The sequence below is a fragment of the Sciurus vulgaris genome (genome assembly GCF_902686455.1).
Source record: "Sciurus vulgaris genome assembly, chromosome: 16".
NCBI lineage: Eukaryota > Metazoa > Chordata > Mammalia > Rodentia > Sciuridae > Sciurus > Sciurus vulgaris.
Window position 1 is genome coordinate 66,631,144 of NC_136477.1, and position 13,740 is coordinate 66,644,883.

Sequence of the window (13,740 nt, forward strand, 5' to 3'; positions counted from 1 at the left end):
GAGAAATAAATAGGCCACTTTTTAACAAAATGTTTTTAGATGTTGATAGACCTTTTTTTATTCATTTATTTATATGCCATGCTGAGAAATGAACCCAGTGCCTCACACATGCTAGGAAAGTGCTCTACCAGGGAGCCATAACCCCAGTCCCACCTTTAAAAAAAAAAATAAGAAACAAAACACAAATTTGAATTTCCAGGGTATTGTAAAAGACCAAAATACTTTAGCTGGAAATAAATCTAGAGATCACCCAACTGTCTGCATCTCAGCAATAAAGACTCAAGAAATCAGGAGTTATCCTTCATGGTTGAGGTACCATGGTAATTTCATTAGCTTGTGAAGTCCACAGGCATAGTGTTTTCCCCATTTTCATGACCCATAGATGTGGCCTCTGAAAGCAAACAGAATCACAGAGTGTGCTTTATCTACTCAATTACAGTTCATGCATAGCCAACTTTGGTAGATTGTATTCCTATTTCCAACTCCCCATCTTCTCCCCCATAGGATTGCTGTGCATTCAGACCCTTAGTCATGTGACTTTCTGCATCTCTCAATGTACAGAACCCATGTGCTTTGTTTTGGAATGTTTATGAACATGATGTATGAGTTGAAACTTTAAATATGCCTGCTTTTATTTTTCTTAGTGCCTCCTATTAAAGCTATATAAATCAAATAAGTTCCATGGTGATTAAAATTTTTCCTAAACTTCCATGTAAATATTAATTCATATCATTTCCAAAAGTGTGTTTGTATAGATTATGTGTGTGTGCCTTAATATCATCACCTGTAGAGGTGGAATTAGAGTTGTGCCTGTGTTCTTCTTCATCATGCCTCTTTATGAGTCCCATATCTGCTTTCCAGGTTAAGTCTCCACCTTAGGTCTTCTGCTGATAAAGTAAAGGTAACTGTTGTTTAATTCAATGGCTATCCTGTATATGTGTTTGGCCCTCACCACTTACAGTTGCACTTATTGTCTGGGAAATTATCTGCTATTAATATTTTCTGTATTTTTTAATTTAGTATTTTATTTGTTCTGTTTAGTTATACATGACACTAGAATGTATTTTGGCATATTATACGTATATGGAGTATACACTTCTATCCTTGTGTTTGTGCATTATGTGGAGTTACACTGGTTATGAATTCATATGTGAACATAGTGAAGTTGTATTCAATTCATTTTACTGTCTTTCCTATTCTCATTCCCCTCCCTTTCCTTCAGTCTCCTTTATCTATGTACTTCTATTTTTCCCTTCCCCTACTTATTTTGTGTTAGCACCTGCATATCAGAGAAGATATTCAGACTTTGGTTTTTGGGATTGGTTTATTTCACTTAGTATGATAGTCTCCACTTCTGTCCATTTATTTGCAAATGCCACAATTTCATTCGTCTTTATGGCTCAGTAATATTCCATTGCATATAAATACCACATTTCTTTATCCATTCATCTGTTGAAGGACATCTACGTTGGTTCCATGGTTTAGCTATTGTGAATTGAGTTGCTATAAACATTGATGTGGCTGTGTCATGATAGTATGTTGATTTTAAGACCTTTGGGTAAAAACCTAGGAGTGGGATAACTGGGCCAAATGGTGGTTCTATTCAAAGTTTTCTGAGGAATCTCCATATTGCTTTCCAGAGTGGTCGCACCAGTTTGCAGTCCCCCCAGCAATGTATGAGTGAACATTTTTCACCATATCCTTGCCAACATTTATTCTTACTTGTATTCTTGATAATTATTATTCTGACAGGAGTGTGATGAACTCTCAATATCATTTTAATTTATATTTCTCTAATCACTAGAGATGTTGAACTTTTTTTATGTTTGTTGTGTGCTATTAATATTTTCAAAATAGTACAATCCTCACAGGTTAGGTAGAAGTTGCTCACATTTGCTCTTCTTATGTTGCTTGGTGATAACTTGATCATAATTTCACACATAGATTAAAGGAGAACCAGGAAAATACAGTTCTTCTTTGTGCAGCCCTATTCCAAAGGGATATATGATACTGTAAGAGGAGAAAACATTTTACTGAATATCTAGCAGTGTCTGCTTCTTGTCTAGCCACTAGAATTCAATGTTAATTTGGCTCTTGATATGCTCATTCCTACCCCAAGGACAACAACTCCAAATCCATCTGACTACTGCACCCAACTTGACTTGTATGTCTGGGTGACATGCAGTTGTCTCTCTCAGATACAGATGTAGCTCCTTGTGGTCCAGTGATTCATTAACAGAAATAATACCATCTGTGTTCTCCAACACCTGACAAACCATGGTTTAATAGAAACTGGATGGTTGTAGATGAGATATCTTGTTCTTAAGTATCCCTTAACACTTCCACTACCATAGGTCTTGGGAGGGATGGAATGGGAAACCAATTATTCTGAAATCTCACAGGAGATTTAGGTAACTGAAAAAAATAACATTGCTTTATCTTCCTAGGAGAAAGTAGCATTAAACAGAAGGAAAGATCCTTGGTGACAAAAGTCACACTTTTTGGTGGTAATCTGTGAGGACAAACACTATTTAAATAAAGGTTTCAGTGGAAGTGTTGCAGGAGCAAAGTGAGATGAGAATTCAGAGCAAAATTAAATAGCAGTTCTTTTAAAATAAGAACTACTTGACTAGGTCATCTTGATGTGTCCATTGAAAGATTAGTATATTTTGATGAAAAGCTTTTGACAGAACCACATCAAAAAGTTAAAACATTATTCCCAGTGCTGTGGCACTCACCTGCAATCCCAGTGCCTCAGGATGTTGAAGCAGGAGGATCACAAGTTCAAAGCCAGCTTCAGAAAAGTAGTGAGACCCTAAGAAATTTAGTAAGACCCTGTCTCAAAATAAAAAATAATGGGTTGTGGCTCAGTAGGTAAGTGTCCCAGGTTCAATCACTCATACCCCAACCAAAGTGAAAACATTCCGTTTTATTACATATATACATACATATATAAATATGTATGTATATATATACATATTTATGCACACACAACTCCACCTTTGATCCTCCTTTCTTTCATTTTCCCATTAGGTGATGTGGACATTATGTGTTTCCCATTGTGTTCTTCCTATATTTTTATATAATTCAGATCATATATTGGTCTAAGACAGGCATCTTCCAGATGGAGTAAAATAATTCTCCAAGTCAAAGATCTATTTGTAACCATATTTAAAAGTAGTTGAAATGAAAAAGCTATTGTTCATCTAAAAGTAGTTTAAAACATGCATGGGGATTTTAAAGTAAATTCTACCAGTAGTGTAGATCTGAAGATTCAGTTCGTGAGGTGGGGAGGAGGGAGAGAAAGGGGTAGGATCATCTGTTTGAACAGACTTCCTGCAAGAAGAGTGTTCTGTATTTTGGCATTTCTATCAAGCTTGCTTAGGAGTTGTTGACAGTTTTGTTTTAGTAGGAGTTTGTCAATTTAAGGGGAAACCTGGAAGTTAAAAGTGAATGTGGAGAGTAGGGAAACAAAAGAGATTAGAGGACCATTGTGTCTCCAGAGGGAGTAAAAAGGCACTGCCTATAACAGCAGCTGAAAACTACAGAAGTTGTAGATGACTTTTTGGTTGTTTTTTTTTTTTTTTTTTTTTTTTCCCCCTGCCTAAAACAGATTCACTCCATGTTTTCTTCCCACTAAGAGAGGGAGAATTGCTGCCAATGAGTGAGTGGGGTTTTGGCTGAAAGGAGGTGGGGCGGAAAAGCTCCTCCCCATCGACTGTTGCTTCTGTTTTTACTTCTGTAGTTTATATTTCTTTTATTACAGCAGAAAATCAGATTAACTTCCAGATTGCAGCTGAAGAATCAGGCAGATGCTTCAGGAAACAGTAAGATAACACTATGGAGCTTTTCAGCTCTGGGTCCTGCAGACAACAGGGCTGCCCTATCCTGTGCAGGAGATTCCTTCTGAAGAATGCAACCAGATATGGCTTTCCCAAAGTCACCTCTTGTTACAGCATTTATTTGAGTGTCATGGCAACTGTCTTTCTTAAAAACTGTTGACAGATTTGTGCTTTCTATCTCTTGTCATTCTTTAGGACAAGTGACATCGCCATAGACAGGTGAAGACCTGTGGAGACCATGACCAAGGAAAGAATTGCTGTGATTGACAGTGAACCCTGTGGGCTCTCTTCTGTCAAGTGCTGCCTGGATGAAGACTTGGAATCTGTTTGCTTTGAAAGGACTGATGTAATTGGATGGCTGTGTAGGTATCAGGTAAATCTCCTTGTCCCTTAATATTGAAGCCCTCCCTGCAGATGGGGGCATGCAAAATTTTATCTCGTTAGGTAATATGAGAGCTTGATAGTGACTAAACCTGATAAAATTCTGACTGCTGACTTCTTAACATCCCCCCACCCCACATTTTATGAGGGTTTCTCTTTCTGTTGGTTGCAAAATGTATGGCAAATGTCCCTTTTTTTCCTTTTCTACTGTCTATGAAAACCACAGACAACATTTTCATTTCATTAGTTTTTGTTTTTCAGAAGAGGGAAACAATCTGGTGAAGCAGGGAGGATGAGTAACCGAACAACATATGTTAGAAAGCACAAAGCTATTAGAAAATGTAGAATGGTTGCTTCTGATATGTCTTAAAGGTAAATAAGCTAGAAATGCCTGCTAACAACTCCTTCCAGGAATACCCCCCTCCAATCCTCAACATTACTTTTTCTATAAAAAAAAAAATCCAGGTATTTTTCTGACATTTCTTGTCCTTGAATAAGGTATAAAATTTGATAGAATTGTTTGCTGTAAACTTCTTGCTTTGAGAAATTCAAAGTCCTTTGCCTTTCAGAAGAGGGTAGAGAACACCTGCAAATGTGTTTTCTTGTCATTACACATACTCAGTTTTAAATTTAAATTGTTTTAATATGCACATTCAACCCTACAACTTGTTAGTAACAATTGACAATATCATCTATTTAAATGGTATGCTTATTAAGTACCAAAAAGTATCAGTCTCCTTCATTGATCTCTAACTTGATTTACTTTTAAACTCATTTTCTGGGCAAGTCAATGAATTGAGGCATCACAGGTATATTTCACATCATAAAAAATATCACAGTGTTGGCCAGCTACTTAAAAGTGGCCTTATGACATTTCTTAGTTAACAAATGTGTTGTATCTTGGCTCCATTTTGGGAACTAATTCTGATTATAGTCTTATTCAGATCTAAAATGAATCCCATTAGCAAATCCCTATACCTTTATCATAATCAGATATGGGCTGAAAACCCTGTCAATTTGTTTTTAGTAACAGAAAATTCTACTCTTGAAATCCAGTCACACCTTAGTGTAGAGCACTGTTTAGATTCAAAGACTGTCATATGCAATAATTATGGCCTTGGGCAAATCATTAAACCTCTCTGCCCACTGTTTTTTTTTTTTTTTTTTTTAATCTTTAGGAAGGGATAATAGTAATACCCCCTTTGTACAGTGATCATAGGGAGTAAGTGAATGAATAATTACATCAATCACTTATAAAAGTGACAGCTCTGCATATGGTTACATGTCAGTTATTATTCATGCCTAGAGTTAGACCCAACCCATTTTGAGTCTCCTTAAGCATCCTAGTGAGGTTTGGCAATTACTGAACAGCAGTGAAATCAATTGAGACAGGGATGATGTTGGGAGTGTAGCCATTATTCTGCCTGATTATCAGTTTTGTGGTTTTTGAACTCTAAAGGGACTTGAAGTTAAAATCTACTGAATATGCAGCATGGGGATTTCTTTTTTATTATCCTCTGGGCAAAATTTCAACACCTTATAAACTGCTTCTATAAAAAAGTAAAGTTTCATCATAATGCTCTAACTTCTCTGAATTTTCTTAACACACACATACCTATATGGTTCATTATTATATTCCAAAACCAAGAATGATGCCTGGCATATATTTCCTACCCAATATATTTATGTTTAGTAAGTGGATTTCTGAGAAGGAACAGTCCTGAGTGGCTGTTAAGAATGTTTATGGAACTATAGACCCTCTTTTTCACATTTTTCAGTTACATAGCTGTGGAGACTAAGGTATTATAAACATTCTTTAATGGACTGAACATATTTTGCATGTTGCTGGTGGTTACCTTGAGAACTTTTTCCTGAGATGTACTTCTCTATCAGTCCCATGATCATTATTTGGAGTCTAGTTGTCCTTCCATCCCCCAAAACTTTGTTATAATTTGTTAGAGGTTTCATATGTAGAATTGATCTAAGCACTTTGAAATCCACCTCCACTGGTAGGTGTCCAATAAGAACACTGGAAATTCATGGTTTCTATTTTCTCATTTCTTGTGACTGTTTCCTGGGATTTAGTATATTTTTATTTTCTTCTCAGGTAGTACCATTTGTACTTTCCTATGGTGATTCCTCTTTCATTTTTCTATCTGCCAAACAGGTGTTTTCTCAGACACCACCATTTCTATTTTCTGATCATGTTTGACCTATCAAACTGGTATTGTCTCCTCCTCATACATCTGAAAATTTTCTAATAATACTTATATGAGCTCTCTAGACATTAATTTCAATCAATTCTTGATCTCTTCATTGACATTAAGTAAGATTGATGGTAGAAAGTAGGTTGTGATGTGAAATATATATATCAGTTTACTTTGATGTTACCTTATGAATGACATTACTTGAAATGTTAATAAATTTCTTTCAAAATGCTAAGGATTTAATCAGTACTCAATGTTATAAAATAATCTTGATATTTTGAGTCAAACTGCAGATCTAAAAATCATTAAAGCATGCTAAACTGTGCTTTTCAAACTTTAATGTACACATGATTTACTAGAGATTCTCATGAACTAATTTGGAGTATACCAAAATTCTCCATTTCTGACAAGCCCTACGTGATATTTATGCTAATGATCAGATAACTATTTCACATAGAAAATTTTAAATAATAGACAGTATTTTGTAATATTAATATATAGAATGTACTTTATAAAATAAACTCCAATACTATTTTGTTTGTGAAAAAAAATAATAATAGATAGACAAATTGATGCCATGTGGGCACAATATAATATAAAGTGTTACTGTTACTGTTTAATCAGAAAATTAAACAATATGCACCATTTAATGAAATATGTTTTTTTAAAAAAAAACAAATTTTATAACTCCTCCTTTCTCAAAAAAATGGCAAAAAAGAGAATAAGACAATAAATGGATTGAAAAACACTTAAAAGGATATAGTTGCCCACTTTTGCTACATATTTAAGAATTAATCACCGGGAGAACATTAACAAAAAATGATGTCAGCCCATTCATGAGATTCTGGTTGTGTTGATCTGGAGTTCCAATAAAGCTCTTTGCTAGGTAATATAGGAAACATGAACAGCTAAAATGTTAATTAGGGCAGAGATATAGTCATAACTACAACTTAAATGAATACTTTGGTTGAAATAAATAAAATAAATAAGAAAAGACTTGAAAGGAGACTCCTGAAAACCTTATTAGCAGTCAAAAAGAAATAATTATGGGGAAGACAAATGAGTATGGTCAATTTTGGACTCCTAGACTAAATATTTTTTTAATAAGAATTGGAAGGAAAATAAACCTGAATGTGGACAAATCCAACACTCTGTTTTGTGGATATTTAATGTTTTGTAATACCCACTCTCCTAATATTTATTCATTTCTGTAATACAAAGGAAGGAGATGGTCCAAATTGGTTAAGGTGATTTTCTATAATCAAAAAGAATTTAAATGTAATAGATTTGAAAACCTGTGTTTTGTGACATTTCAGTGACAGAATAATAGGCTGGATTCATAGTGCATTATTCTTTTTTTTTATTGTAAACAAATGGGATACATGTTGTTTCTCTGTTTGTACATGGCGTAAAGGCATACCATTTGTGTAATCATAAATTTACATAGAGCAATGTTGTTTGATTCATTCTGTTATTTTTTTCCCTTCCCCCCACCCCTCCCACCCCTCTTTACCCTCTATACAGTAGTTCCTTCCTCCATACTTGCCCCCCTCCCTAACCCTAACTCTAACCCTTCCCTCCCCCCCATTATGTGTCAACCTCCACTTATTAGCGATATCATTCGTCCTTTGGCTTTTTGAGATTGGCTTATCTCACTTAGCATGATATTCTCCAATTTCATCCATTTGCCTGCAAATGTCATAATTTTATCATTCTTTATGGCTGAGTAATATTCCATAGTATATATATACCACAGTTTCTTTATCCACTCATCAATTGAAGGGCATCTAGGTTGGTTCCACAGTCTGGCTATTGTGAATTGAGCAGCTATGAACATTGATGTGGCTGTATTTCTGTAGTATGCAGATTTTAAGTCCTTTGGGTATAGGTCAAGGAGTGGGATAGCTGGGTCAAATGGTGGTTCCATTCCAAGTTTTCTAAGGAATCTCCACACTGCTTTCCATAGTGGCTGCACTAATTTGCAGCCCCACCAGCAGTGTATGAGTGTACCTTTCTCCCCACATCCTCGCCAACACCTGTTGTTGCTCGTATTCTTGATAATCGCCATTCTAATTGGGGTGAGATGGAACCTTAGGGTGGTTTTGATTTGCATTTCTCTTATTACTAGAGATGTTGAACATTTTTCCATATGTTTGTTGATTGCTTGTAGATCTTCTTCTGTGAAGTGTCTATTCATTTCCTTAGCCCATTTGTTGACTGGACTGTTTGAATTCTTGGAGTAGAGTTTTTTGAGTTCTTTATAGATTCTGGAGATTAGTGCTCTATCTGAAGTATGATTGGCAAAGATATTCTCCCACTCTGTAGGCTCTTTCTTCGCATTGCTGATAGTTTCCTTTGCTGAGAGAAAGCTTTTTAGTTTGAATCTATCCCAGTGGTTGATTCTAGCTTTTATTTCTTGTGCTATGGGAGTCCTGTTAAGGAAGTCTGATCCTAGACCAACAAGATGAAGATTTGGACCTACTTTTTCTTCTATAATCTGCAGGGTCTCTGGTCTGATTCCGAGGTCCTTAATCCATTTTGAGTTTAGTTTCGTGCATGGTGAGAGATATGGGTTTAGTTTCATTCTGTTGCATATGGATTTCCAATTCTCCCAGCACCATTTGTTGAAGAGGCTATCTTTTCTCCATTGCATATTTTTGGCCCCTTTGTCTAGTATGAGAAAATTGTATTTATTTGGGTTTGTGTCCGTGTCCTCTATTCTGTACCATTGATCTACCTTTCTATTTTGGTACCAATACCATGCCGTTTTTGTTACTATTGCTTTGTAGTAGAGTTGAAGATCTGGTATTGCAATACCCCCTGTTTCACTCTTCCTGCTAAGGATTGCTTTAGCTATTCTGGGTTTCTTATTCTTCCAGATGAATTTCATAATTGCCTGCTCTATTTCTGTAAGGTACGTCATTGGGATTTTAATTGGAATTGCATTGAATTTGTATAGCACTTTAGGTAGTATGGCCATTTTGACAATATTAATTCTTCCTATCCAAGAACATGGAAGATCTTTCCATCTTCTAAGGTGTTCTTTAATTTCTTTCTTTAGTGTTGTATAGTTCTCATTGTAGAGGTCTTTCACCTCTTTTGTGAGATTGATTCCCAAGTATTTTATTTTTTTCGAGGCTATTGTGAATGGGGTAGTTTTCCTAATTTCTCTTTCTGAAGATTCATCACTTATGTATAAAAATGCGTTGGATTTATGGGCATTGATCTTGTAACCTGCTACTTTACTGAAATCACTTATGAGTTCTAAGAGTTTTCTGGTGGAATTTCCAGGTTCCTCTAAATATATAATCATGTCATCAGCGAACAGGGATAGTTTGAGTTCTTCTTTTCCAATTCATATCCCTTTAATTTCTTTGGTTTGTCTAATTGCTCTGGCCAGAGTCTCAAGAACGATGTTGAATAGAAGTGGTGAAAGAGGGCATCCCTGCCTTGTTCCAGTTTTTAGGGGGAATGCTTTCAGTTTTTCACCATTTAGAATGATATTAGCCATGGGCTTAGCATAAATGGCCTTTACAATGTTAAGGAATGTTCCCACTATCCCTATTTTTTCTAGTGTTTTGAGCATGAAGGGGTGCTGTATTTTATCAAATGCTTTTTCTGCATCTATTGAAATAATCATGTGATTCTTGACTTTAAGTCTATTAATATGGTGAATTACGTTTATTGATTTCCTGATGTTGAACCAACCTTGCATCCCTGGGATGAAACCCACTTGATCATGGTGCACTATCTTTTTAATATGTTTTTGTATGCGATTTGCTAAAATTTTGTTGAGAATTTTTGCGTCGATGTTCATTAAGGATATTGGTCTGAAATTTTCTTTCCTTGATGAGTCTCTGTCTGGTTTAGGTATCAGTGTGATATTGGCTTCATAGAATGAGTTTGGGAGGGTTCCCTCCTCTTCTATTTTATGGAATACTTTGAGAAGTATTGGAATGAGCTCTTCCTTAAAGGTTTTGTAGAACTCGGCTGAGAACCCATCTGGTCCCAGACTTTTCTTTGTTGGTAGGCTTTTGATGACTTCTTCTATTTCAGTACTTGAAATTGGTCTATTTAAATTGTTTATGTCCTCCTCATTCAGTTTAGGCAATTCATATGTCTCTAGAAACCTGTTGATGTCTTCGAAATTTTCTATTTTGTTGGAGTATAGATTTTCAAAATAGCTTCTAATTATGTTTTGTATTTCCATCCTGTCTGTAGTGATATTTCCTTGTTCATTCCGAATTTTAGTGATTTGGGTTTTCTTTCGTCTTCTCTTTGTTAGTGTGGCTAAAGGTTTATCAATTTTGTTTATTTTTTCGAAGAACCAACTATTTATTTTGTCAATTTTTTGTATTGTTTCTTTTGTTTCAATTTCATTGATTTCAGCTCTGAGTTTAACAATTTCCTGTCTTCTACTACTTTTGGTGCTGTTCTGTTCTTCTTTTTCTAAGGCTTTGAGCTGTAGTGTTAGGTTGTTTATTTGTTGAGTTTTACTTCTTTTATTAAATGCGCTCCATGAAATAAATTTCCCTCTAAGTACTGCTTTCATAGTGTCCCAGAGGTTTTGATATGATGTTTCTTTGTTCTCATTTACCTCTAAGAATTTTTTAATTTCCTTCCTAATATCTTCTGTTATCCATTCATCATATAATAGCATATTGTTTAATCTCCAGATGTTGGAATAGTTTCTGTGTTTTACTCTTTCATTTATTTCTAACTTCAATCCATTATGATCTGATAGAATACATGCTAGTGTCTCTATCTTCTTGTATTTGCTAACATTAGCTTTGTGGCATAATATATGGTCTATTTTAGAGAAGGATCCATGTGCTGCTGAGAAGAAAGTGTATTCACTCTTGGTTGGATGGAATATTCTATAAATGTCCGTTAAGTCTAAATTATTGATTGTGTTGTTGAGATCTATGGTTTCTTTGCTCAATTTTTGTCTGGAAGATCTGTCCAGTGGTGAGAGCGGCGTGTTAAAATCACCTAGTATTATTGTGTTGTGGTCTATTTGGTTTCTGAAATTGAGAAGGATTTGTTTGACATACATAGATGAGCCACTGTTTGGTGCATAGATGTTTATGATTGTTATATCTTGCTGATTTATGCTTCCCTTAAGCAGTATGAAATGACCTTCTTTATCCCTTCTGACTAACTTTGGCTTGAAGTCCACATTATCGGAAATGAGGATGGATACTCCAGCTTTTTTGCTGAGTCCATGTGCATGGTATGTTTTTCCCCATCCTTTCACCTTTAATCTATGGGTATCTTTTTCTATGAGGTGAGTCTCTTGCAGGCAACATATTGTTGGATCTTTCTTTTTAATCCAGTCTGCCAGTCTATGTCTTTTGATTGATGAATTCAGGCCATTAACGTTCAGGGTTATTATAGAGAAATGATTTGGTTTCCCGGTCATTTGGTTCATTTTTAAAATTTTGTTTATTTATTTGTTTGACACAACTTGTTTCCTCCTTTATTTGACAATTCCTTTAGGATAATTCCTCCCTTTGCTGATTTGCTTCTTTGTTTTTCATCTCTTCCTCATGGAATATTTTGTTGAGAATGTTCTGTAATGCTGGCTTTCTTTTTGTAAATTCTTTTAGCTTTTGTTTATCATGGAAGGATTTTATTTCATCGTCAAATTTGAAGGTAAGTTTTGCTGGGTATAAGATTCTTGGTTGGCATCCATTTTCTTTCAGGGCTTGAAAAATGTTGTTCCAGGACCTTCTAGCTTTTAGGGTCTGGATTGAAAAATCTGCTGATATGCGTATTGGTTTCCCCCTGAATGTAATTTGGTTCTTTTCTCTCACAGCCTTTAAAATTCTGTCTTTATTTTGTATGTTAGGTATTTTCATTATAATGTGCCTTGGTGTGGGTCTGTTGTAATTTTGTGTATTTGGAGTCCTGTAAGCCTCTTGAACTTGATTTTCCATTTCATTCTTCAGATTTGGGAAATTTTCTGATATTATTTCATTGAATAGGTTGTTCATTCCTTTGGCTTGTTTCTCTAGGCCTTCCTCAATTCTTAAATTTGGCCTTTTCATGATATCCCATAGTTCTTGTAGATTCTGTTCATGATTTCTTACCATCTTCTCTGTTTGTTCAGCTTTGTTTTCAAGGTTAAATATTTTGTCTTCAATGTCTGAGGTTCTGTCTTCCAGGTGTTCTATCCTATTGGATATGCTTTCTATGGAGTTCTTAATTTGGTTTATTGTTTCCTTCATGTCAAGGATTTCTGTTTGGTTTTTTTTTCAATATCTCTAACTCTTTATTGAAATGATCTTTTGCTTCCTGTATTTGCTCTTTTAACTGTCGATTGGTGCGATCAATCAATGCTTGCATTTGCTCTTTCATCTCATCATTCAATGCTTGCATTTGCTCTTTCATCTCCTCGTTTGCTTCTCTGATCATTTTAATTATGTACATTCTGAACTCCTTTTCTGTCATTTCTTCTGCCATGCTGTCATTGGGTTTTATTGATGTAACATCTAGATTTGTTTGCAGCATTTTCTTTCCTTGTTTTCTCATGTTGTTCAGATATCAGTGGACCGCTGAGATATTGCAGATTTCCTCTGTTTATTTACAATGACCCTGAAGATTTCTATATATATCCCCTCTTAGCCTTCAGTAGGCTGAAGTCTTGGAGGAGGTTGATAATGCGGTGCTCCACAAGGAAGCTGCCTCTCTAGGAGTGGTGGCCTTCAGGTGGGGTATATTCCCTGCTAGTGGGCAGAGGTGCCTCCACTTGTTGACCAATGGTCATCCAAAGGGGACCTAGGCTGTGGGCTGAGGCAAGGCCTGTTTGGGCCTGAGCCTCTGGTTTTACCGTCCTTGTGGGAAACCTCACCCAGCAGGGAAGACTCACCCGGTGGGGAGGTCTCACTGGTCAGTTTCCTCCTAGAGGTTCCCCTCAATTTACAGCTACTGCCTGGGCTGGGCTGCCGTCCTCTGCAAAGTTTCCAGGGGCCCGGCCCTACCTCCTGGGCCTGGGAGCCTCACCCTTCGCAGATGAATCTCCTTAGGCTGCCCCTCCTCAGGGAATTTGCCCATAGGCCTGGAACCTTCGCTCCGCCCTTAGCCTGTCTCTGTGCGGCTCTTCCACCCAGAAGCCTCCTAGATCCTGGGACCCTGTTCTGCACCTAATCGCCTGGCTGCGTGGCCCCTCCTCTGAGCAGCCACCTGTGGCCCCGAACAATCGCTCTGAGTCCCAGAGACCCGCCACAGGCCTCTTCCTCCAGACAGCCGCCCAGTATGCCGGTGCGGTCACTAGGAGTCCAAGAAACTCACTTCGTGCCTCCTCCTCC

At 36.5% G+C, this 13,740-nt stretch overlaps 1 protein-coding gene and 1 pseudogene across 2 annotated transcripts in view; one reads left to right on the forward strand and one right to left on the reverse strand.

Moving 5' to 3' along the window:
* LOC306646623 (zinc finger protein 610-like) overlaps window positions 1–13,740 on the reverse strand; it is an 827,359-nt gene that overhangs the window by 388,816 nt on the left and 424,803 nt on the right. The window lies entirely within an intron of this gene.
* LOC306647066 (flavin-containing monooxygenase 5-like) overlaps window positions 4,060–13,740 on the forward strand; it is a 49,955-nt pseudogene continuing 40,274 nt past the window's right edge. Inside the window, exon 1 of the transcript XR_013766932.1 lies at window positions 4,060–4,215. The product of XR_013766932.1 is annotated as a flavin-containing monooxygenase 5-like (transcript). The remainder of the gene's footprint in view (window positions 4,216–13,740) is intronic.